The sequence below is a fragment of the Podarcis filfolensis genome, assembly GCF_964270895.1.
Source record: "Podarcis filfolensis genome assembly, chromosome: Z".
Taxonomy (NCBI): domain Eukaryota; kingdom Metazoa; phylum Chordata; class Lepidosauria; order Squamata; family Lacertidae; genus Podarcis; species Podarcis filfolensis.
In genome coordinates, this window is record NC_139617.1 from 43,848,446 (window position 1) to 43,872,234 (window position 23,789).

Below are 23,789 nucleotides of genomic sequence, written 5' to 3' on the forward strand. Positions count from 1 at the left end.
TTTTGTGATTCACTGTGGAAGGCAGCAGGCTGGGGAAGGATGCTATAAGAAAAGTCAAGAGTGATGATGAACCAATGATCTGGTTTGGTAGAAGGAAGTTTCCTTGTTGCACTTACACCCAAGTTACTGTGCAATTAGCAGAGTTCCCCTAGCTATTTGACCAAACTGCACTCTCTAATGAGTGGCAAGAGTCAAAAGTGGAGCCAGGAATGACTCCCCTCCTTGGTATAGTAGGCTGGTCTCTATACACACCCTTGCCGCTCTCTATCTTCCACCCAGGCAAAAAACACTTGGGGTTCAAAACAGTGAGGAAGTGTGGCCTTTGGAGAGAGGAGTGGGCTGCAATGAGTTTTAAGAGGCCTGGAGTTCCCTACCTCTGCTGCTAACAGTATTGAAGGACCAACGGTCTGACTCTGTATAAGGCAACTTCCTGTGTTTCTCTCCGGGATATGTCCTCCTACAGTGTCCAGCAGACAGTTTGTAGTCTAGCATGCATTGCAGGCTACTTAAGGCTTCCAAAGCCAATACGAGGGATGCCTGCTGCATGCATCATTGCTGCACAGAGCAGGGAGAATTCCAGCAGGAGCAGTTTCTCCCAAAGTGTAAAAGAAGAAAGGCAACGGTTAGATAGATAAAAGGACAAAGAGAAGCACATCATTTATGGCCAGCACCTTCCTTTGTCTACAGCACCTGCCTCAGCACTGCAGACACCACAAGCCTATCTTGTTTCCTAATGATGAGAATTACTTCTGCACTGGATGGATTTTCCAATGATTTCCTTCCGCTGAGCTGCTAAGCCTGCAAGCGATCAAATTAAGATTGCCTCCCTGTGTCCCAGCTGGCAAAAGCAGATTCTTCCATGTATGCCTGCCATTTCCCTTGCTTGCAAACCCAAAGTCTTTACATTTGTCCAAGTGCCACAGGCACCTCTCCCCCACCCCCCATCACCAGGTCTTGGACCCCTGCCAGTGTTAATTCAGTTCCTGGCATGTCCCCCCCCCCCTTCCCTGACACATTCTCTGTTACTAGTGGCAAGAGGGAAGAATTTGTATCTGAGAGGTTTGTGCACTAGGGGAAAAATTATTCTGAAGCCACAGAAGGTGATGGGATTAACACTCTAGGCCTGGGATAAAGGGCTGTCAGCATCTAGTGATGGAGACAGCAGAACAGTAAATGCCCATTCCAAGCCATCTGGCTGGAGCAGTTACAGACTCATCAATTTCTTGGGCTTGCAGCAGATGAGGGAGCGATCGCCTGTGATTATCCCCTCCCCTCCCCAATTTAGTAGATTTAGGATAATCTTCAGGATTGCCAGAGGGTTAAACAGTAACATCAAATTCTGAAAACTGTATGGGTTGCTGTATATATATAATACCCAGGGCCAGCCTTCTCCCTGACTTTTTAAGCCACTAGCAGATTCACTAGCTCAGTGAGGGCTTTCTAGACACAGGCCTGTACTTTCCTAGTTAATGTCTGAGTGCGTTGTTTTTTTGGGTTTTTTGGCCTGTCTCTTTCTCCACAAAAACCCAATCCTTACCACTGAACTGGAGCAAATAGCAATTCGGGTTTTCGGTAGATTGACATTTGCTCCAGTTCAGCAGTAAAGAGCATTTTTTGGTGCAGAAAGCACCAGGGCAAAATGAAAAGCTTGAAAGTACAGACCTGTGTCTAGAAAGTGCAGTGCAAAGATATATGTGGATGAGCCCAGAGCTTCCCTCTTCCCATTTATTTTCATGATGCTAGCCAGGCTGCCTGAAGCAGGCATGACTTCCAAAATTGCTATAGAACCATACAGCAGACTTTTTCCTGCCACTTCCCACAGCAGCAACACACTGCAGAAGGATCTCGGAACTGTGTGGACAGGCAGTTAAATGGCAAATGCAATCCAATGCAAGTGCAAAGAGATGTACACTAGAGCAATAAAGAAATAAATCTGAATTTCACATACATGCTTGTAGGTTGTAAACCAAAAGAGACTAACCAGGAATAAGACCTTGGGGGGTTGCGGTGGATAGTTCAGTGAATTTGTCAACCCACCGTTGTAGTAGATGTGAGAAAGACAAATTCAATTTTAGGGGTTTTCAAGGAATAGGGTTGAAACTACTGATGCCACAAAGCACAATCTATGGCACAACCACACTTGGAAACCGTATACAGTGTTGGCTGCCTCACTTCAAAGAGGATATTTGAGAGCTGGAAAATGTTCAGAAAAGGGCAACACAATTGATGAAGGGATTGGAGCAGCTCTCTTAGGAGGAAAAGTTACATCACTTGGGGCTTTTTAATTTAGAGACTAGATGAGGAATGTATAAAATTATGCAGGGCATGGAGAATGTGGCTGGGAATTAAAAGGTAAAGGTAAAGGTACCCCTGCCCGTACGGGCCAGTCGTGTCCGACTCTAGGGTTGTGCGCCCATCTCACTTAAGAGGCCGGGGGCCAGCGCTGTCCGGAGACACTTCCGGGTCACGTGGCCAGCGTGACAAAGCTGCAGCTGGCGAGCCAGCACCAGCGCAGTACACGGAAACGCCGTTACCTTCCCGCTATAAAGCGGTCCCTATTTATCTACTTGCACATAGAGGTGCTTTCGAACTGCTAGGTGGGCAGGAGCTGGGACCGAACGACGGGAGCTCACCCCACCGCGGGGATTTGAACCGCTGACCATACGATCGGCAAGCCCTAGGCACTGAGGTTTTACCCACAGTGCCACCCGCGTCCCTGGGTGGGAATTATTTTTTCATAATATTAGAATTCATGGACATTCTATGGAGCTGAATGGTGTAAGATTCAGGACAGACAAAATAAAATACTTCCTCACACAGGACATAGTTAAACTATAGAATTTGCTCACATGCCATAGTGATGGCCAGCAACATGGATGGCTTTATGTGAGGATTAGAAAAATTCATGGAGGAGAGGGTTATTGACGGCTACGAGCAATGATGGCTTTGCTCTGCCTCCAATATCAGAGGCAGTATGCATCTGGATACAGTCGTACCTTTATTAAAAGAAAACATTATGAAAATGATGTATAGATGGTACTTAACGCCGGTAAAATTAGCAAAGATCTACCATACGAATGATAATTTATGTTGGAAATGCAAAGAAAAAGAAGGCACCTTTTATCATATGTGGTGGACGTGTCCTAAGGTGAAAGACTTCTGGGAAAAGATTTATAATGAGTTGAAAAAAATGTTGAAAAATACATTTATTAAGAAACCAGAGGCCTTTCTACTTGAAATAATAGGATTGAAATTGCCCCAAAAAGATGTTAGATTGTTTTTGTATGCCACTACAGTGGCAAGACTTTTATTAGCCAAAAATTGGAAATCACAAGAAATACCAATGATAGAAGAATGGCAGATGAAGATGTTGGACTTTTTGGAGCTGGCCGACCTGACTGGAAGAATCCGCGATCAGAAAGAAGAGGAGTACCAAGAAGACTGGAAGAAATTTAAAGATTATTTAGCCAAATATTGTAACATAAGATAATTAGAAGACATTTGAAAGTATCAAATAAGTCTTAGGATTAGAATAAGAATGAATTGTAAAGAAATATGGATTTAGATTATTCAGAAAAGAGAAGAAGATAGTAAATTGAAGGAGTTAATTTTATTAGAAAGATGATTTTGGAGAGCTGTTACAAGGTGATACAATGAAATTCAGTTAGGGGGGATCCGAGGAAGTCAGTTAACAATGAAAGACAAATTGGGTTTTACAAGTAACATGTGTTGATATTTTTGTTTCTTTTTAGTATTGCATTGTGTTTTCTTTTGTGTGTGTTTTATGTTATATTTGTTATAAATGTGGAAAATCAATAAAAAATTTGGGGGGGAAAATGAAAACCTTGGTTCTCGAACAGAATCCCTTCCGGAAGTCCATTCGACTTCTGGAAACATTCAAAACCAAGGCCCGCCTTCCGATTGGCTGCTGGAGCTTCCTACACTCAGACAGAAGCCACGGAACCTGCGTCAGGCATTCGGTTTCCAAAGAACATTTGCAAACCGGAACACTCACTTCTGGGTTTGCGGCATTTGGGAGTCAAAATGGACGAGTACAAAGGCGGTCCAGAACCAGGGGTGTCTTACCCATAGAGGCTAGTGGCGCAGGGCGCCAGGGAAGAGGCAGAGGCTGGACGCAGCACCTCCCGGCATCAGCTCGCCACCTTCACCCGCCTCTGCCATGCAGTGCCGCACCCGGAGCCTCCGTCTGCTGTGGCCACCACAGCATGAAGCGGCCAGCTGAGCAGGGAGGCGCCACGTCCAGCCTCCGCCTCTTCCCCGCTGGAGGAGCTGCCCTCCAGCTGCTGCCCACCTCTTCCAGCCCCGCTGGCAGCGCTGCCCTTCCTAAAAAAAGGTGGACAACTCTTGGAAATGGGGAGGGGGGCACCGGAGGGAGCTTTGCACCATGGTGTCGGATATGCTTAAGACAACCCTGTCGAGAACCAAGGTATGACTGTACTAGTTTCTGGGAATCACAAGGGGGGAGATTTGCTGTTGCACTCAGGTTCTGCTTCTGGGTTTCCCATAGGTATCTGGAGAGCATGCCTGATCCACCAGGGCTCTAAGATTTCTAATGTCAGATCTGTGCGCTCTGATTCTTAACCCAGTGAATCCACACTGTGAGAGCAGAGGGCCAGGAGAGAAGTCAAGCCCATTTCCAGCAGCCAGCACATACATGCATGCGCACACACATGCATGTGCAGAGAAATAGGCAAGCCTTAATATGGATTCTATGGGGTTCCTCTTTGAGGTATCTTTCCAGTGCTTCTGTTCAGCATTGGATTGAGGGAATTAATATTAAAGATGGCTCCTGTGCATGTACTGAGGACCACATCACTGGGTGACCCCACCCAGCTCCCTGAATATTTTTAATTTGAGGGAAGAGATTTCAGCTCTAAAGGGTGTGATTTCCCCATAACACCGGGCCCTCTCTTTGTACAAATTGTGCACTAGGAAGAAGGGCAATGTGTTACAAAGGGGACAGCTCGGTTCTAGTTGGGCTTGTGCCAAGTGGAGATGTAGCAACAGATCAAACACAGTCAGGTTAATGAGAATGTCATTCCTTAGGCTTTGACGAAGCCCAGAGAGCAAGGGGCGGCTGGCATGGATGGACAGTGGGCTCCAAATAATATTCTGTAATTAGCTGGCAAATACAAGATGATGCTTAGTGTAATTGCTTGGAATAATGTCTCGCTGCCTGAATCTGTTCTGTGGCAGCCTGCATGCGCTATATCTCTGTTTCCCGTCCCCTCTGTCATTTCTCATTTCATTCTTCCCCAAATTTGATTGCATCGTCTTGGAGGCTACAGTTGCCAGGGCAACACCACGGAGCCATTATGCTTATGCAGCTGACGTCTCACCCCCTCAAAGGACTGGCTATTTGACTGTCCATCCCTTCTCACACACTCCCTTCCTCAAACCATACAAAGCATATATTTCAACTTGTTCTTGGAGGGCTTGTTGCTCAGTTGGATAGCACCTACCCTGCATAGACAAGACCCGAGGTCCAGTTTCTGGCGAAAACCTCTGCCTGGCACCCTGACAGCTGGCCTTGATACCACACTGCAAAAACAGTGTTGGAGCTGTATGACTGGCCACTAGAACAGAAAGGAATATAAGCAGAACCACCCACCCCCTCAACTTCCTGTTCTTGCAGTGGCCAGTCAGATGCCTATGGGAAGCCACAATGCAGAGCTTTAGTTCAACAGAATTCCCCTTGAAACAGGCATTCAGAGATGTACTGCCTCTGACAGTGCAGGCAGAACATAACAATCATGGGTAGTACATAAGCGGGAGCTTGAGGGACCAGACCAAAGTTCCATCTAAAACCAGCATCCTGCTTCTTTAGAGCAGGGGCCATAGTTAGATGGACCAGTGCTCTGACAGCATAAGGTGGCTATGTCTCTATGCCCAAGAACATGCTCTGAGTATCGTTGCCATTCTGACACTCTCCCCAATACATTGTTCCTGGTACTTGGGTGACCAGTTGGAGGATGAATTCCTTATTGGAAAAATGAATGAGAGGGAAATTCATCCAAGTCTCCTACAGAGACTTGATCATCTGTAATGGATGTCATCCGCCATGGATGCTTTAGTTGAAATTCCTGAATTGCAGGGGGTTGTACTAGATGACCCCTGGGTCCCTTCCAATTCTACAATTCTATGGTTCTAGAGTGGGACTCAAAAATAGTTACTTCTGTTAACATGGAGGCAAATGAATACCCACAGACAACAGTGTTAATTGTCTTACATTCATCTGCTCCTTCATATGCAGGGGGTGGTGGCAGGCTCTTGCTGATCCTGGACCTGGGTTACTGCCTCAAAGTCCTGCCCTAATGGTAGATATCAGCTTGTGCCAAGGATAAACCCTGCTCTTTTTTCTGGCAGGCTAAAGTTTGCAAGAGAGCTGTTGCATCAGCGACGGAGCAGCCCAGACTGGGGGCTTATATAGCAGCTGGGGGCTCCACCACTTACTGGCTTTCAACCAGGCCCTGATCTGGGAGATGCTGCCACGTACTTCCCCCTTCTCCTGAGCAGCCCTACGTGTAGCTAACAGGGCTCATTAGTGGCAACCCTGAATCTCCTTCCTGGCACAGGCACCAAGTTGCCCCCACAACTGATGGGACCTGGTGCGCACAAGTGATGTGTGACGTCAGGCACGTCTCCTGATGCTGAGCAGGCCAGTGCGGCCTTCTGTCTGAGAGACCCCATTGCAGCCACAGGAAGGCCCAAGGGGGCCCAAAGCAGGCTGCATAATATTGAAGGGGCCCTGTTAAAGATAATGATTGAATTTCCTGAAATTTGAATGCTTACTTGTGTTAAATTATTATGTACTTTTAACATGGGTTCCCTCCCTCCTCTGGCAGTAGCTCTCATGTGATTGGCTGACTGAGTCACATGAGACACGCATTCCATTCTGTTGTGACTGTTATTCCAGTAACTGTTGTTTTTAATTGCTCTCTGTCCTCTCTCTGTGTGTGAGGGACAATGGCTGCTGAGAGGCTTCTCTAGATACTGCTGAGGGCAGTGTTGTGTCAGTGTGATCTGTCTGAAGTGAAACATACAGAGGAAGATCCCTAAACGTTAATTGGGAGAAACCTGTGCAGGAGCTCTCTGTAGGGAGCAGAGAAAATACTGCTGAGGTGAAAGTAAAAACTTCTTATAAGAAGCTATAAGGCCTGAGTGAGGTAAAACTCTGGTGCAAGTCTCACCACAGTTTTTATTTATAAGTCTGAGGAAGAAGTCTTCCATCTACAAGTGAGAACGTACCCATGTTTGGGAAGGGGACAAATTGAGATTGCAGAGTTTTGAGAAATTAAAAGGAAAGGTGAGGGACTGGTTGCACTATCATCAAATAAATGAAGCGTTTAAACTGGACAGTAAAATTGGCTTCCAGGTGGAAAAATCAAAATTGGAGACAGAACTGTTAGAACCCAGTACTAAGAATTTGTCAAAAATGTATAATTTGCTGCTGAAATGGAACACACAAGATGAAACGGTTAAATCGGTCATGATTAAATGGGCTCAGGACATTGGTCATAATATTTTGTTTGCTGATTGGGAAAAGTTGTGGACCACCGGGATGAAATTTACGGCATGTAATGCCTTAAGAGAAAACATTATGAAAATGATATATAGGTGGTACATAACCCCAGTCAAGCTTGCAAAGATTTACCATTTGCCTGACAATAAATGTTGGAAATGTAAAGAAATTGAAGGTACATTTTTTCATCTTTGGTGGACTTGCCCGAAGATTAAGGCATTCTGGGAAATGATCTATAATGAACTTAAAAAGGTATTTAAATATACTTTCCCCAAGAAACCAGAGGCCTTTCTCTTGGGTATTGTCGACCAAGGGGTGTTAAAGACGGATATAACTTTCTTTATGTATGCTACAACAGCAGCTAGAATACTTATCGCGAAGTACTGGAAGACGCAAGAGCTACCCACACTGGAAGAATGGCAGATGAAGGTGATAGACTACATGGGCTTGGCAGAAATGACGAGCAGAATCCGAAACCAGGGAAGAGAGGCAGCGCAAGAAGAATGGAAAAAATTTAAGGACTATTTAAAGAAATATTACAAAGCTAATGAAAGTTAGAATGATGTTGGACTGGAAAGTAAATGGTTACTATTAGCAATGGTTAAGACAAGGAGAATAAGGAAGAATAGCCTAAATCTAAATTAAAATAAGGGAAGATTTGCTGAACAATTGATAAGAATTTGGAATACAGAAAGGGGAGGCATGAGGAAGTCGGGGAAGAAAGGTATATGAAATTAGGATATGAAATGATACATGTTTTTTGTTCTGTTTTTGTCTTTGTATGTTTATGTTTGTTGTGTTGTGTTTATATGGAAAAAATAAAAATATTATAAAAAAAAAAGAGAACGTACCCATGTTTGAATAAATATATTGTTATCAGTTATATGTTTATGAAAGTAAAGTTTTTCTGAATACAAAGAGTCTGGACATTGTATAGTCTTTACAAAGAAGCTATCAATCACCTAGAAGAGTTACTTAGCTTTCTAGCTGTAAGCTACTCTGCTTCTTCGCATATCATCAAAATTTATTTTCATATACAGTGGTACCTCGGGTTAAGAACTTAATTCGTTCCGGAGGTCCGTTCTTAACCTGAAACTGTTCTTAACCTGAAGCACCACTTTAGCTAATAGGGCCTCCTGCTGCCGCCTCGCCGCCAGAGCACGATTTCTGTTCTCATCCTGAAGCAAAGTTCTTAACCTGAGGTACTATTTCTGGGTTAGCAGAGTCTGTAACCTGAAACGTCTGTAACCTGAAGCGTATGTAACCTGAGGTACCACTGTACATAACAGGCCTGACCCCCTCTTTGAATTTTCTTTGGGGGGCACTGCCTTGCCCCCCCCCTCAGATGGTGCCACTGCTTGGAGAAAGGGAGAGAGTCAGAAGAAGGCTGATCAATCACAGTTGCAAACCCCCACCTCCCCCCTACAATAGCTTTCACTTGAGGCCCCCAAAGCACTGGGGGTTTAGTCAGTATTTCTTGTCTGCATGTGCTAGTTTTCACTTATTGACTCCATACTGGCCACATATAAAGCCTTTATGCAGAACGGCTTAGTTTGTCATGAACGAGAAACCTTGGATTTTCTTTATCCTTTCAACCAGCAGTCTTACCAGTTTTTTCCCCCCTTTCTGCACACAGCTGCAATGTATTTACAAAACTCCAACAGGAGCTAGACATATGCACATGCATCACCTGTGCCTTACAGAAAATTGCTCTGTGGAAGTTTTGCTGCAGCATGATGTGTGTAATAGGTGAGCAGGCTCTGTCTTGCCTCATTTTCTGTGCAAGCTTTCCTTTGACTTGATTCAGCAGGGCTTTTCTTAAGCACCATGAGGAGATGCCAGGTTTGAGGCCTGGGCAGGGCTGAACCTACACATGTAGTGTGGAGAGTTTGGGAAAAGAAAACCAGAGAAGACTGATTTGATTCATCCTCCTGAATCACTTCCCACCCTACAGTCATTCAGAACTCCAGTGCTTTGGGGGCCTCCAGTAAAAGCTATTGTAGGGGGGAGGTGGGGGCTTGCACCTGCGATTGATCAACCTTCTTCTGACTCTCTCCCTTTCTCTCCCTATCCAGACATCTCACTTGCATGTGTGAACCTGCCACCCCCTCAGATTGATGCGTTCTCTTGGCCCTGCGAGGATGCAGGGGGAACGTAGATGAAATATATTGTTTTTCAGGTAGAATAGCTTCCAAAATGGTACATTTGCTTTCAAAGCACTGTTTGGAATGCATATGAACCGCTGCCTCCAGCTACGAGAAACTAAGCCATTAAAGTTCAGATGGCAGTGGTTTCTGGGTTTGTTTTTTTCTTTCCCTTCCACCAAATGATTCAGTCTTTCCCTCGTTGCTCTGAGCAAGAAAGGAAGAGAAAGTGAAGGGAAGCTTAGACGTTGCAGGTTCAGATTGCATTGCCCCCATTGGGATCTCTGCTGCAGGCTAAATCTGAGTGCTGTGTTCCATTTAATTGTGCCTAGGAAAGTTATTCAAGCCCTGAAGATCCTGGGGGCAGGGGGCTTTATTGTCTCTTTCCCCCATTATATCTCTTTCCGCAAACTTATTGAGCAGAGTTGACACAGCTTGGTGTGGTGATGGAGAGGAGGCAATGCATAGGAGCTGTGCATACTTGTTATCACTCGGAAGAGTAGCTTACGAATGGGAGGGGCAGCCTGGACAGCACTGGGGCTGCAGGGGACCCCAGTCACTGCCTCCCCTCCTGGTCGCCCTCCAGCAGGCCCAGCGCTGCCTGAAAAAGCAGTGTGAGGCACACTGTGGGACAAGCGAGCCTTCAGGGCAGGATCCAGCAGGGGTGAAATTGGGCTTTCTGTCACCTGGGTCAAAAACCCAGTTTGGCACCCCACCCCCAGATGCATGTTTGTGTACATACAGTACATGCACATACATACATACATACATATGAACACATACACACACCTCAACACATTTATTCGTAAAGGGCATAAAAAGCAGACAATATATCATTTGAATATAAAGTAATCCTAAGAAGTTATTACAACTGTATGACCAAAGGGAAAATGAGCATCCCTTCCGGTAAAAGCAAATTGTTTGTCAAAAGTAGAACTTCCATGTGCAACAATTGTCTATCCAAGGTCAGGTTTTGAATTGGATTTGTTTGGTCACAGGATCATTAAGAGACTGCATTTTCAAAATATCAGCCCAGACCCTCTGGTTTCCTTAAAAAAAAAATTTTCCCCATCTTTGAGACTTTATGCCACCCACCCATCTTCTTGGTTCTGTGCAAACCCTTTCAAGGAGTTTTGTCATGTAAATTTACTCCTGAGTAAGCTTCAACAAGATTCCTTTCCATTTTATTTTTGTTTGATTACTCATTTTAGGTTCCATGTAAGGGAAGAAATGCTTTTTGCAAGCCTAAAGTAGAAAATGCCCTTCCATTACAATCCTAATGCAGCCAGGCTGACCAAAACTTGTCAGGGAACTGCCTCTGGCAGGAAAAATGCTCACCCCCGCTTTACTTTCCTGTGTGTAGATCATGTATACTTTGTAAAATGACCCAACCTTAGCTGTTTAAACACATTCTAAGTTCTGAAGTGTTCATAGAATCACCCCAAGGATCATCCAGTCCAACTGATTCTCTTCCTCAGCTTCCCACCCCTCCCTCCATCCCTCCAGAGTTTCTTTCTCACGCAGTAGCAAACCCACAGGGGATCTTATCTTCTGCTTCACTGGGAAGAGCCACACAGCCTCTCCAGATTTCCCAACTCTCCTTCTCTCTGCAAATGAGCCTTCTTCAGCTTCATGGGGAAAGGCGAAGAAGGACGGAGCTTGTGACTGCCATTCACTTTTTCATCTTTCTCTCTAGCTGAAGCCCAGACATGCTGCGAGGCTGGAAGCCTCAATGGTGCCCCCCCTAGAGGCTTCACCCTGGACAGAAACCCTGGCTAGAGCCCCCCCGCAGCTATGTCTCTGGCTGACACAGGTCTCTTCGGAGGTGGCTGTGCTTTGCATCACACCCATTCTGCGAGTTGCCTCTTTTCCTTAGGAAGAAAAGCTGATCAGCATGTTGAAAAAACGTTTCCCTTTGTTTCTGGTTTTCTTTTGCAACATGGCGTCCACTCCTTCATAGTGGCTCTCCCACAGTAACTCTTGGAGAGCCTGGAGGAGCAAGAGCTGCAGAGGTGGCACGCAGGCAACACAGAAGCACGGTGCCAACTCTGCCCCTCCAAGTTCCCTCCCCCCTCCAAGGCTGGCTGGCAGCTCTTGGGGGGCACCTATTTCCTTCCTGGCCGCCAGCTGGCCTCTTCCCAAAAGTTTAGGTCTAACTTTGGGTTGTTCCTGGGAGGGAGGGCTGGCAAACTGCACTGGAGCAGCTGGCAAACTGTGGAGCCAGGTGAGTGAGTGGAGGGGTGGGGCAGAAGAACCCAAGAAGAAAAGTTATTTTGGAGAGAAAATGTGTCAGGATGCTGCCAGCAAATCTCGGCTGGTTGCCCAGGAATGTACAAAGACAAGGGAATTTTTCTTACTGTCCGCCTTTTATTCAGTATTTACAGAGAGAGGCAATAGAACCCAGCCTCTTAGATAATGGCGCTATCCCGAGTGAATTTACATCCTGCTGTCTCTCCCAATTCCTCGTTTGTGGAACGGGTGCTGCTATGTACCCTCTGCCTTTGAGCTCTTTGCTCTCCTACTTTCAAGGCCTGCTGTGTTCTAGGAGGGGGGGGTCTGGAATGCTTTGTAAAGACACTGTGTCTGTCAGCTGTTACCCCCCTGGTGCTTCCTCCTTCTCCTCCTCTCCTACTTTTTCCCAACTTCCCCCCTCATCTGTCTCTGAGCTGTGATGTCCCTCAACCCCCTGTTGTAAATCTAAACTGTCTTCCTCTTCCTCTTCCCTGGAAGGGTCAAAGCTGGGGAGGCGGTCTTCATCATTCCTCCTCTTCCCAGTACCTGACAAAATGCCCAAACACCTTCTCACCTGGTGGGGAGAGGGAAGCTGTCCAAAAAACAAATGTGGGAATGATGCATTTGCTCGGGTGGCGCACCCCATGCTGCTTGCCCCGCCCACTTGGGATGCCCCACCCCCATGGTGTAGTACACCTGCAAACCACACCCCCTCATACACTTCACCAGGCACTGGTGGGGGTTGCTATGCTATTGACTTGGAATGGTGATCGAAGGGAGCAAAAATTACATGTTTGCTCTTAATTTGTACATGGAATTGTGAAGAGGGTAATAAATATGAGCTGCTGTATATGCTTGTTATCCACATGGAAAGGTGATCAAGGACGGCAGACTATTATTATTATTTGCATTTATTTGTTGCTTTTTTAAAAAGTCTCAAAGCAACTTCCAATTCCATAAAAATACAAAAACAATTAAAAACCAGTTAGAAACCAGATACAAAAAAGGAACAGAAACACTATAAACTGAATTCCTAAAGTGCTCATCCAGCGATACTATAAAAAGGACAAATCCTACAAAATATTTTCTGTGCATGCTACATTTGCACTTGGAATGGGAATTGAGGGTAATAAATATGAAGTGTGCATGGTTGTTTTGCACATGGAGGTAACTGAGGGCAATAAATATGAAGTGTGCATGGTTATTTCACACACAGAATGGTAACTGGGGGCAATAAATAATAGCAATTGCTCTAACAGTACCAATTTCCAGAGGAGCAGCCATATTAGTCTGTTGAAGTAAACAGACTATCAAATGTCTTATGGCAAAAGCCTTCGTGTGGAAGGGCCATCACTCAGTGTTGAAGCATCTGCTCTGCATGCAGAAAGTTGCATCTTGAGTCCTCAGGAGAGAGAGACAGAGAGAAACCGCTTCCTGAAACCCTGTAGACCTGCTGCCTCTCAGTGTAGACAATACAAAGCTAGATGGACCAAGGTCTGATTCAGTATAAGGCAGCTTCCTGCGCTCCTGTTGTCAGATGCAGGAAATAGAATACCCAGTCTGCTTGGCAGATAGCTGCAAGGCAGTCTTTACCTGAATGAGCTTGCCCTGACTCAGATGAATGATGAAGGCCCTGCTCAAAGATCTGTAATATTGGTTGCCTCACACATGTGGAGCTCCCTCCCAACCACTGTGTGTTTGGCCCTTTCAATATGGCCTTTAAAAGCTCACCCATAGAATCATAGCATCATAGAGTCTGAAGGAACCCTGAGGATCATCTAGTACAGGCTTCCTCAACCTCGGCCCTCCAGATGTTTTGAGACTACAATTCCCATCATCCCTGACCACTGGTCCTGCTAGCTAGGGATCATGTGAGTTGTAGGCCAAAAACATCTGGAGGGCCAAGGTTGAGGAAGCCTGGTCTAGTACAACTTGCAGCCTTGGCGTTATCAGCACCACACTCTAATCAGCTGAGCTATTCAGATGAGTATCCATCTCATACTGCTTCATCTTAAAGGTCTTATTGTGGTGCTGATTTAATTATTTTATTGTGTTTTTTAGCTTATTTCAATGGTGCTCACCTATTACTGAAATATACTGCTTTTTAAACATCTCCTTCGGGAACAATGGGGCCATGACCTTCAAATTTGGAGGGGTCATTTATTTATTTATTGAGGAGTGGTGGATACTGCAATGCATACTTCCAGTCTTTTATTGTGCCCTAATCCAGAGAGGGCATCAGGATGCCACGGCAGGATTAAAGCCTGCTGAATGAGAACCTCAGCTCTGGCAGGCTAGAAAGGTTGTCACGTGTTATTATTATTATTATTTTACTCTTCCCATTCAAAGTTGCAGGTTTCTGCAGTGGTTGGCCAAAGAAAAATAATGTGAGCACAGATTCCCAAGCCACTTTTGCAAATTTGAAACCGGAGGTGCTCACAGCTGGAGCAACTTCCTTGATGGTTAATAATTTTCCAGGGGCTGAAGTACCTCTGACACACAAATTACTATCTGTGCTTTGAACATGCAAAGCTGCATAGCCAGGGTAAGTGTTATTATTACTGCTGAAAGATTTATGCCCTGGCTAAATTGTAATTTGGGTAACTGCATTCTATCTGCCTAAATTGCCCCTTGCGGTTACAATTGTATACAGTAGCTTTCATTACACGCCTTGGCCTCTGTTCTTGAGGAGCTTTGCAATCAGCTGTGGTTGAAAAGCCAGATCATCCATCCCCACTGATGGCAGAAATCCAGGAGTGGATTATCATGGAGTTCAGGGCCAAACACGGCAGATAGCCAGGAGTGGGGAGAAACAGGTACAGGTTACCAGATCCTGAAAATCCATTGTCATTAGCATAATACTGAAAGTAAAGGATATTTCCCATTATGCATATAAAATGTCCAGACCTTGTACGATAAACTAGAGCCAATCAAAAGCAGTGTTAGAACAGATTGAGAGAGAGAGGCGATGGGGAGGGTTGTGTGTGTAGTGGTTAGAAATTAGGACTAGGACCTTGCGAGACTGGGTTTCAAATCCCCACTCAGCTATAGAGCTCACTTGGACCAATCACTCTTTCACTGCCTGTCCTACCTCCCAGGGTTGTTGTGAGAATGAAATAATAATAATAATAATAATTTTTTATTTATACCCAGTCCTTCCTGGTTCAAAAACTGGGCTCAGGGCAGCTAACAACAAATTTAAAACACTTAATTGTAAAAGCAGCATAAAATACAGTATAAAAACATGAATAACAATAAAATTCAAAGTTCAGAAATCAATTTAGGGGAAATCCATCTAACAAGCATTAGATAATCACCAGGGCTAGCTGGCTGAATTAGACCTACTTGGGCCAGCAAGGAGGCCAGGGGAGAATTAGGTGTGGGGTCTCAGAGCGGATAATCTTCATAAAAGGGGAGGGGGAGGGAAGAGAGGGGAATAAAAGATCAGGCTAAATTCAAATTGAAAGTCAGGCGGAATAGCTCAGTCTTACAGGCCCTGTGGAAGGAGGTTAAATCTTGCAGGGCCCTGGTCTCATGGGACAGAGCATTCCACCAGGTAGTAGCCATCACTGAGAAGGCCTTGGCCCTGGTGGAGGATAGTCTGACTTCCTTATGGCCCGGGACCTCTAAACTATGGTTATTCATAGACCTTCTGCGGGGCATACCAGGAGAGGCGGTCCTGTAAATGAGGAAGGAAAGAACTATGCACATCACCTACAGTTCATTGGAAGAAAGGTGGGATAGTAATGTAATAAAAGCAAGTAAAGTAACATTTTTGAACACTAAGGTTGTATTGGGCCGAGGGAGGGATGATGATTATAACACAGTTGAAGCCAAAACAAGGCCAACAGGCAGGAACAGGAGTACAGGTGTACACTCATTGCAAGGGGGCAGAGAGAGCTTGTAAAGGAAACTATAGGGCAGAGGTGGGGAACCTTAGTTTCCGGGGGCAGATGTGGCCAGCCTTCTCAAGACACACTCCTTGCCAGCCTTGATTCACATCTCCCTTGACTTCTTTTGCCTGGTTCAGTGTTCCCCATCCAGATGGTACTTTTCCACAACTATTCACTTGGTTGAGCGAGTGACTGTGGACCTGAACTTGCCTGAGTGCTTTTTAGACAGTGGGAACCCCATTTACTTTGTCCTGGGGTTTGTTTCTGTTTTTATTCTGGTGGTGCTTTAGCGTGTTCAATTTTATGTTTGCATTGCATTTTTTAAAGACATTTTACGGTTAATAATAATAGCGTTTTGTAGGTTGTCCAGAGGATTTATTGTTAAAGGGATGGCAGATGAATAAATAAAGCCAAGCTTCTCACACAGAAATACTGTAGTCTGCAATGCTTTAGTAGTGCAACCCCACCTTCTAACCAATCGAATGAGTCAACCCAACTTTCTAACACAGTTCCCTTTTGTTTGGGTGGCAAAGTCACTGAGTTCTGTAACCGGGGGCTGGTGACGGGGAGAAAGAGATTTACTGAAGAAGGGGTATGCTAAAAAAAATGATAAGTAAAGAGATCTATTAAAGGGTAGGTAGAGGCAGAGAACAGTGTGTTTATTTCTGTGGCACTACTGCACTTTCTCGCTCTTCTTTCTCCCCCCCCCCCCACTCCATTTAGTGTTCTGGACAAACTATTCCCCCCTCCACAGTCAATTCAGCATTTTTCAGGAAACAAAATGTGACCTCTCTTAACTCCCAGGCACTTGTTATTTCATACCTTCCTGCCAGGCTGGATCCTAATCAACCAGAAAAACTCAAAATGACAAACAAACAGGAGACAGCTTTGCTATCCGAGGTTCATTAGCTCCTGGCGACCTTTTAAATTTCCAAGAAATGCACAAAAAGAAGGAAAGGGGGGGGGACACACACGGTGGGGAGGTCTTTAAGTCATTGTGTTCCTTCCTCCATCCTTGCCCCTCCACAGATTGCGCACATTTTCTATGTGCCTTGTAATGAGTCGTGTGTCTCTGCGGTATTCTCAGGGCCTGCACTTAGCCAAGCAAACGCAGAGAGGAGCTCTGGACCAGAGGCAGCTCTGTTACGGGATGACAGGCAATATATTTGCAATCTCTCAAGGTCATTCATCTCCCCAAGGTTATTGCTGGTTTTGTGCAAGTGTGTGTTTGGCTGGGAATGAAGGCAAAGATTAACGGGTAAGTTTGCCACACCATAGCATACATGCCAGCAGCTAGTAGAAGCCCTCTGCCCCCCAGCAAAGTATGGGAGGAAGACTGTGACTGCATGGCATCCACGGCCTCTGTTTGTGTCAAATATTAGATTGTAAGCTCTTTGGGGCAGAACTTATCATCTTGCACACTATGAAATACCGGTACCTTGAATATTGATTTGCTACTGTGTAATATTAGAAGATGATAATGATGCATTGCAGACCTCCCTGCCCCCTAAAAGATGAGCACCATAGAAAAGACTGCCATCATACAAAGGTGTGATCCAAATTAACAAGTAAAAGCCTGGGTGAAGCCTTGTGGTTGAAAACTGACAGTGAAGGCACCAGGCATGTATCCCTGGGGAGAGCATTCCACAGTATTGAACCCAGGGTGATGACAACCCACATAGCCTTCCAAGACTGCGCAGCAAAAATGATTTTCTAAACCAGTGCAGATGTTATAGCTTTGGTACCAAGGGAGCTTTCCCCACCTCATTCACCCCACCTCTGCTTTCCTTAACATCTGGCCTGATGGAATGTTCTGGTGGACTCACAGATTTGCTCACTCTCTTGTGACATGGCTGGTCAATTATAATATATGGACTTAGTGGATTTTTCAAAATATCAAATGTAATTATCCTTAGCATTGCATGCTAATGCAACCTCCCTCTTCCTCTGCTTATCTTAGATGACGAGGTGGGTTTCTCTCTGGGAAATGGTTATTTATTTGCTATGTAGAGGATTGTCTTAAAGCGCCCCAGGAGATGACATCATAATCCCTGCTGTGGAATAATCAGTAGTACTTCACCCCAACTGACCCTGCTGTACTCCATCACTTGGGAGCTTTGTCATGCAAAGCAATATGCTTTGTTAGTGAGCCATAGCCCATCCCCAGCCATACTCTATGATTCCATGATTCTATGAGAGCAGGCTCACTAGAACCTACATTTAACAACCGGTAGGGATGCGGGTGGTGCTGTGGGTTAAACCACAGAGCCTAGGACTTGTCGATCAGAAGGTCGGTGGTTCGAATCCCCGCGACAGGGTGAGCTCCTGTTGCTCAGTCCCTGCTCCTGCCCACCTAGCAGTTCGAAAGCACACCAAGTGCAAGTAGATAAATAGGTATTGCTCCGGCAGGAAGGTAAACGGTGTTTCTGTGCGCTGCTCTGGTTTGCCAGAAGTGGCTTAGTCATGCTAGCCACATGACCCGGAAGCTGTATGCCAGCTCCCTCGGCCAATAAAGCGAGATGAGCGCCACAACCCCAGAGTCGGCCACGACTGGACCTAATGGTCAGGGGTCCCTTTACCTTCACCTAGGTATTGGAAGGTTTACCTGGCAATGATAGCAGGTGCCAACAGCAGAGCTGCAAACAGGACTATGTCAGGGGCATTGTGGGAACAATTATTATTCTTACACAAACAGGGAGGGTCATCTTGTCTCTCTGTTGCTGTAGTGTATACAGTAAGAATATAACATCATAAGAAGAACCCTGCTGGATCAAAACAAAGGGCTATTTACTCTAGCATCTTGTTCTCAAAGTGGCCAACTAGTTCCTTCTGGGATGCCTGCATGAAACATTTCCACTGCAGTTGCAACACAGATTTGTATAATGGCATTACACTATTGGCAGTTTTATTTCCAGCCCCTTTCCTAATAATCCCTATAATGGAATTTGTCCTTTTCACAGCTGCGGGGTTCACATTTTCATTCAGTTAGCCACCATGACCCCAAGGTCTTGTTCCTGATCCTTCACAGCCAGTTCATAGAATCATAGAATCTTAGAGTTGGAAGGGACTTCCTGCAATGCAGGAATCTCAGCTAAAGCATCCATGACAGATGGCCATCCAACCTCTGCTTCAAAACTTCCAAAGAAGGAGAGTCCACAACCTCTTGTGGGGGTCTGTTCCACTGCCAAACAGGTCTTACTGTCAGAAAGTTTTTCCGAATGTTTAGTGGGAATCTCCTTTCTTGTAAGTTGAAGCCATTGGTTCAAATCCTACCCTCCACAGCAGGATAAAACAAGCATGTTCCCTCTTCCACGTGACAGCTTAAGATATTTGAAGATGGCTATCATATCTCCTCTCCATCTCCCCTTTTCTGGGCTAAACATACCCAGCTATTTTAACCGTTCCTCATAAGGCTTAGTTTCCAGACCCTTGATCATTTTGATTTCCCTCCTCTGCACACATTCCAGCTTGTCAACATCCTTCTTAAATTATGGTGCCCAAATTGGACACGGTATTCCAGTCCAAGGCAAAATAGAGTGTTACTTCCCTTGATCTGGACAGTATATTTCTGCTGATGTAGCCTAGAATAGCGTTAACTTTTCTCCCCTGCTGCATCACACTGTTGACTCATGTTAAGCTTGTGGTCCACCAAGACCCTAGATCCCTTTCACATGCCACGCTAGTAAGCCAGGTGTCCCCCATCCTATATCTGTGCATCTGGTTCTTCCTGTCTAAGTGCAGAACCTTACATTTGTCCCTATTGAAATTCATTTTGTTAGCTTGGACCCAGTTCTCCAATCTGTTAAGGTCATTTTGAATTCTGATTCTGTCTTCTGCGGCATTAGCTACCCCTCCCACTGCAATGTCAACCGCAAATTTGATGCACATCACCCTCAGTTCCTTCAAGTCACTTATAAAAATGTTGACAAACAGCAGGCCCAGGACAGAACCCTGTGGCACCCTATTCGCCACTTTTTTCCAGGATGACGAGGAACCATTAATGAGTACTCTTTGGGTTCAGTCAGTCAACCAGCTACAAATCCACCTAACAGTTACCTCGTTCAATCCACATTTTACCAGCCTCCTCACAATAATATTATGGGGGACTTTGTCAAAAGCCTTACTGAAATCAAGATACACTATGTTCACAGCATTTCCCTGATCCACCAAGTTTGTAATTCCATTAAATAAAAAAATCAGATTGGTATGGCATGACTTATTTTTGAGAAACCCATGCTGGGTCTTCATAATCACAGCATCCTTTTCTAAATTCGTACAGACTGACTGTTGAATTATCTGCTCTAGGACCCTCCCTGGTATCATTGTCAGCTCACCAGTCAATCCCTGAGTCTTCCTTTTTTTCCTTTCTGAAGATGGGGACAACATTTGCCCACCTCCAGTCTATAGGGACCTCACCTATTCTCCAAGATTTCTCAAAGATGATAGACAAAGGCTTTGAGATTACATCTGCAGGCTCCTTTAGTACTCTTGGATGCAGCTCATGAGGCTATCACCAGGTTTAACATCACTTTCCTTTTGGGTGAAGACAGAAAACCAAAGACTGAAACCTCGCAAAGTTTTCTGATGCTTTGAAGGAAGCAACATTGCTCTCCTTTACCATTAAACAAAGATTGAAGATGTTCTGAAGATTGATTTATATAACACTTGAGCATGGATGTCCCATTATCTTGTGACCTCACCAAACTCAATGCGAAATACATCAGTGGAACCTTTTCCAAAACCCATTTCAGCCCCCCTCTTCATAGCAATTAGACTTGCCTTACAATGTGAATTACTGATTACGTTCTGTTTTAGAGTCATTTCATTATTGGAAAGAATGGCTTTGAAATTCAGTTGTGTTGCAGACAGCCTTGCTGTCAGTTTCATTTTAGCAGAGCCACATATCTTACCCACCCAGCTCCTCTGCCACTGGCTACATGAACTAGGAGGGAAAAGAATGGGGGAAGGACCACAACTCAGTGCAGAAAAAGGGAACATATTGTAGCTCAAGGGTAACACACCTGCTATGCATACAGAAGTCCCCAGGTTCAATCCTAGACTGGAAAGGACCACTGCATGTAACCTTGGAGGGTAAAAGCCAGGCAGTGCATTCACCAGCCCTCCTGCAACCAAATGGCTTGGACTATAATTCCCATCATCCCTGACCACTGACTGTGCTGGCTGGGCTGATGGGAATTGGAGTCCAAAACACATTGAAGGCACCAGGTTGGGGAAGACTACTGCACAAGCTGCACCAATAGTCAGAGCTGGTATGAGGCAGTTTCCTATGTTCTTATTTATTCATTTTATTTATATACGATCTTTTCCTCCAAGGAGCTCGACGTGGTGCACAGGAGTCTCGTCTCCCCCTTTTTAACCTCACAGCAACTCTGTGAGGCAAGGTAGCTTGAGAGTGGCAGACCCTCCTAGTGTCCCTATTTTCTAGGGACAGTCCCAGATTTACAGAAACTGTCCCTGTTTCTGATTTGATCCCAGAATGTCCCACTTTTCCTTACGACGTCCCTATTTTCACCAGATAAATGTTGAAGAGTATGAAGTTATGCGATCCCCAAGCCAAGAAGATAAGTAACTATACAACCTTTAGAAGACATCTGAAGGCAGTCTTGCATAGGCAAGCTTTTAAATGTTTAATGGTGTGTGTGTGTGTGTTGGAAGCCTGCCAGAGTGGCTGGGGCAACCCAGTCAGATGGGTGGGGTATAAATAATAAAATTATTATTATAATTATTATAGAATAGGACATCCCTATTTTCATCAGAGAAATGTTGGGGGTTATGCAGTGGCTGTTACTCAAGGTCGCCCAGTGAGCTTCATGGCTGAGTTGGGATTCAAACCCTGGTCTCCAAACACACTAACCCTTACACTTCACTGGCTCTCACCTAGGTATGGAAAAAGGCACAACCATACATACATAAGAGAAGTAATTCTGATCTTTCTACTAGGCAGTCTACCGGTAGTTTACATTTTTGCACAGACTAAGAAAATAAATTCTCTTACCCGGGGATGGTTGAGGTAAAAGGTAAAGGTAAAGGGACCCCTGACTGTTAAGTCCAGCTGCAGACGACTCTGGGGTTGCGGCGCTCATCTCGCTTTACTGGCCGAGGGAGCCGGCGTACAGCTTCCGGGTCATGTGGCCAGCATGACTAAGCTGCTTCTGGCAAACCAGAGCAGCACATGGAAAAGCCATTTACCTTCCCGCCACGCTTTTAAATTGCTAGGTTGGCAGGAGCAGGGACCGAGCAATGGGAGCTCACCCCATCGCAGGGATTCGAACCGCCAACCTGATCGGAAAGCCCTTCTGCGGCTGAGGTACATATGTATAACTTTGCATGCAGGCAGCAGGGCAGTCAAGCTCTTGGATCTTCTATATCATGGGTGACACAGTATGTATCTTCTACATCTCTCCACCTCCTATCATCCTTGAAGATTTGGAGGAAGGGCTGTCGCCCAGCAGTAGAGCATTTGTTTTGCATGCAGAGCATCTCAAGAGCCGCTAACAGTTAGTGTAAATGATACTGAGCTAGATTGACCAATGATCTGACTCACTATGAAGCAGCTTCCTATGTTCCATTGGCCATGGTGAATGGGGCAGGTGCAGGCGTGCCAGCTTGAATAAAGTATGGGGAGGCAGGTAGGCCCCACCCCACAGAATTGATCAAATGACATGGTGCACACACACCATTTGAATGGCAATGACCATCAGCTTGGGGTGGGCCCCTCAAATATTTTATTTGTGGGGAAGACCCCTTGGCCCCTATGAGTTGGCTCATATGGGTAGGTGGGAGTTGAAGTACAGCACCTAGAGGGCCACAGTTTCCCCATCCCATTCTACGGTATATATTTTGACTGCAACAGTAGGGTCCCTATGCAACACAGCACAGTAGATAGCCAGTAAAATGAGCTGCAGGAAAATGGGATAATGTTACTTTCCCTGTGCTGGGATGTCAGAACAGTGGGTGGACTTTCACTGGACATAACTTCAATTTGCACATGCCATTTTTTGCTGCCCGAAAGCACTTTTGATGCTCTCTCAGTGTGAATGTGTGAACAACAAGTCTGCTATTTTAAATGTACTGGGGTTTTTAATCAATTGAGGATCCATGTAAGAAGGAGAGTTTACAAACTGCATTTTGAACTTCCTCCTTCTTCTTTTTTGTCACTGTTGAACAAATGCATTCTATCTGAAGTGCATTTTCAGCCTTCAGCCCCCTCCCCGCCCCCGTCTAAAGTTCTACACATTTGGGAATAGCTCCCTTCCCTGATTTTAGCCTCTCCTCACTGTTCAGAAATGTTTCTGTAACCACTGTTTAAACAAGTATGGTCCAGTCACAAAGGCAGGAAACCCTTTGCCCAAGTACCATCACTGTCCCTGATCCTTGGATCAGAGTGGGCAGCTTCCAAACCTTGCAGGGGGCCAGCAAACTCGCTTCCAAGGGCCTTGCACTCCATGGAGCAGTGTGCCAGTAAAGGCAGCATGCCCAGCATGAACTGCTTGAGAAAGGAGGGTGTACTAGGCTCCACTGCTGCCCTCGCTGACTGACAGTGGGTCCAGTGGCGTAGCATGGGTTGTCAGCACCCGGGGCAAGGCAAGTAATTTGTGCCCCCTAACCCGTGGATTTGCGCCCCCTAACCCGTGGATTTGCACCCCCTAACCCTAACCCCCAGATGTTGCGCCCGGTGCGGCCGGCACCCCCTGCACCCCCCATGCTACACCACTGAGTGGGTCTCCATGGTTTTGGGCACAGATTCTTTCCCAGCCCTACTTGGAGATACCAGGATTGAACCTGATGCTCTACCACTGAGCATGAGGCCCATTGAGAGACACCCGTCCCCCAAGACAATTATCAGATATCAGACGTCTCTATAGGTGCCTAGATTGTGTGTGTGTTTGTAATATTTAATTTATTCTGTTTGCCAATTTTTTTGATTTTTGCCATTTAAAAAATTACTGATATGTT

The 23,789-nt window shown here is 45.4% G+C and overlaps 1 long non-coding RNA gene across 1 annotated transcript; it reads left to right on the forward strand.

Annotated features, from left to right (window-relative positions):
• Window positions 1-7,002: 7,002 nt before the first annotated feature.
• Window positions 7,003-20,221, forward strand: LOC310754952. The gene is made up of 3 exons (XR_014544101.1): window positions 7,003-7,257; window positions 9,180-9,292; window positions 20,186-20,221. It is a non-coding gene; the product is annotated as an uncharacterized lncRNA (long non-coding RNA).
• The last annotated feature ends 3,568 nt before the right edge of the window (window positions 20,222-23,789 follow it).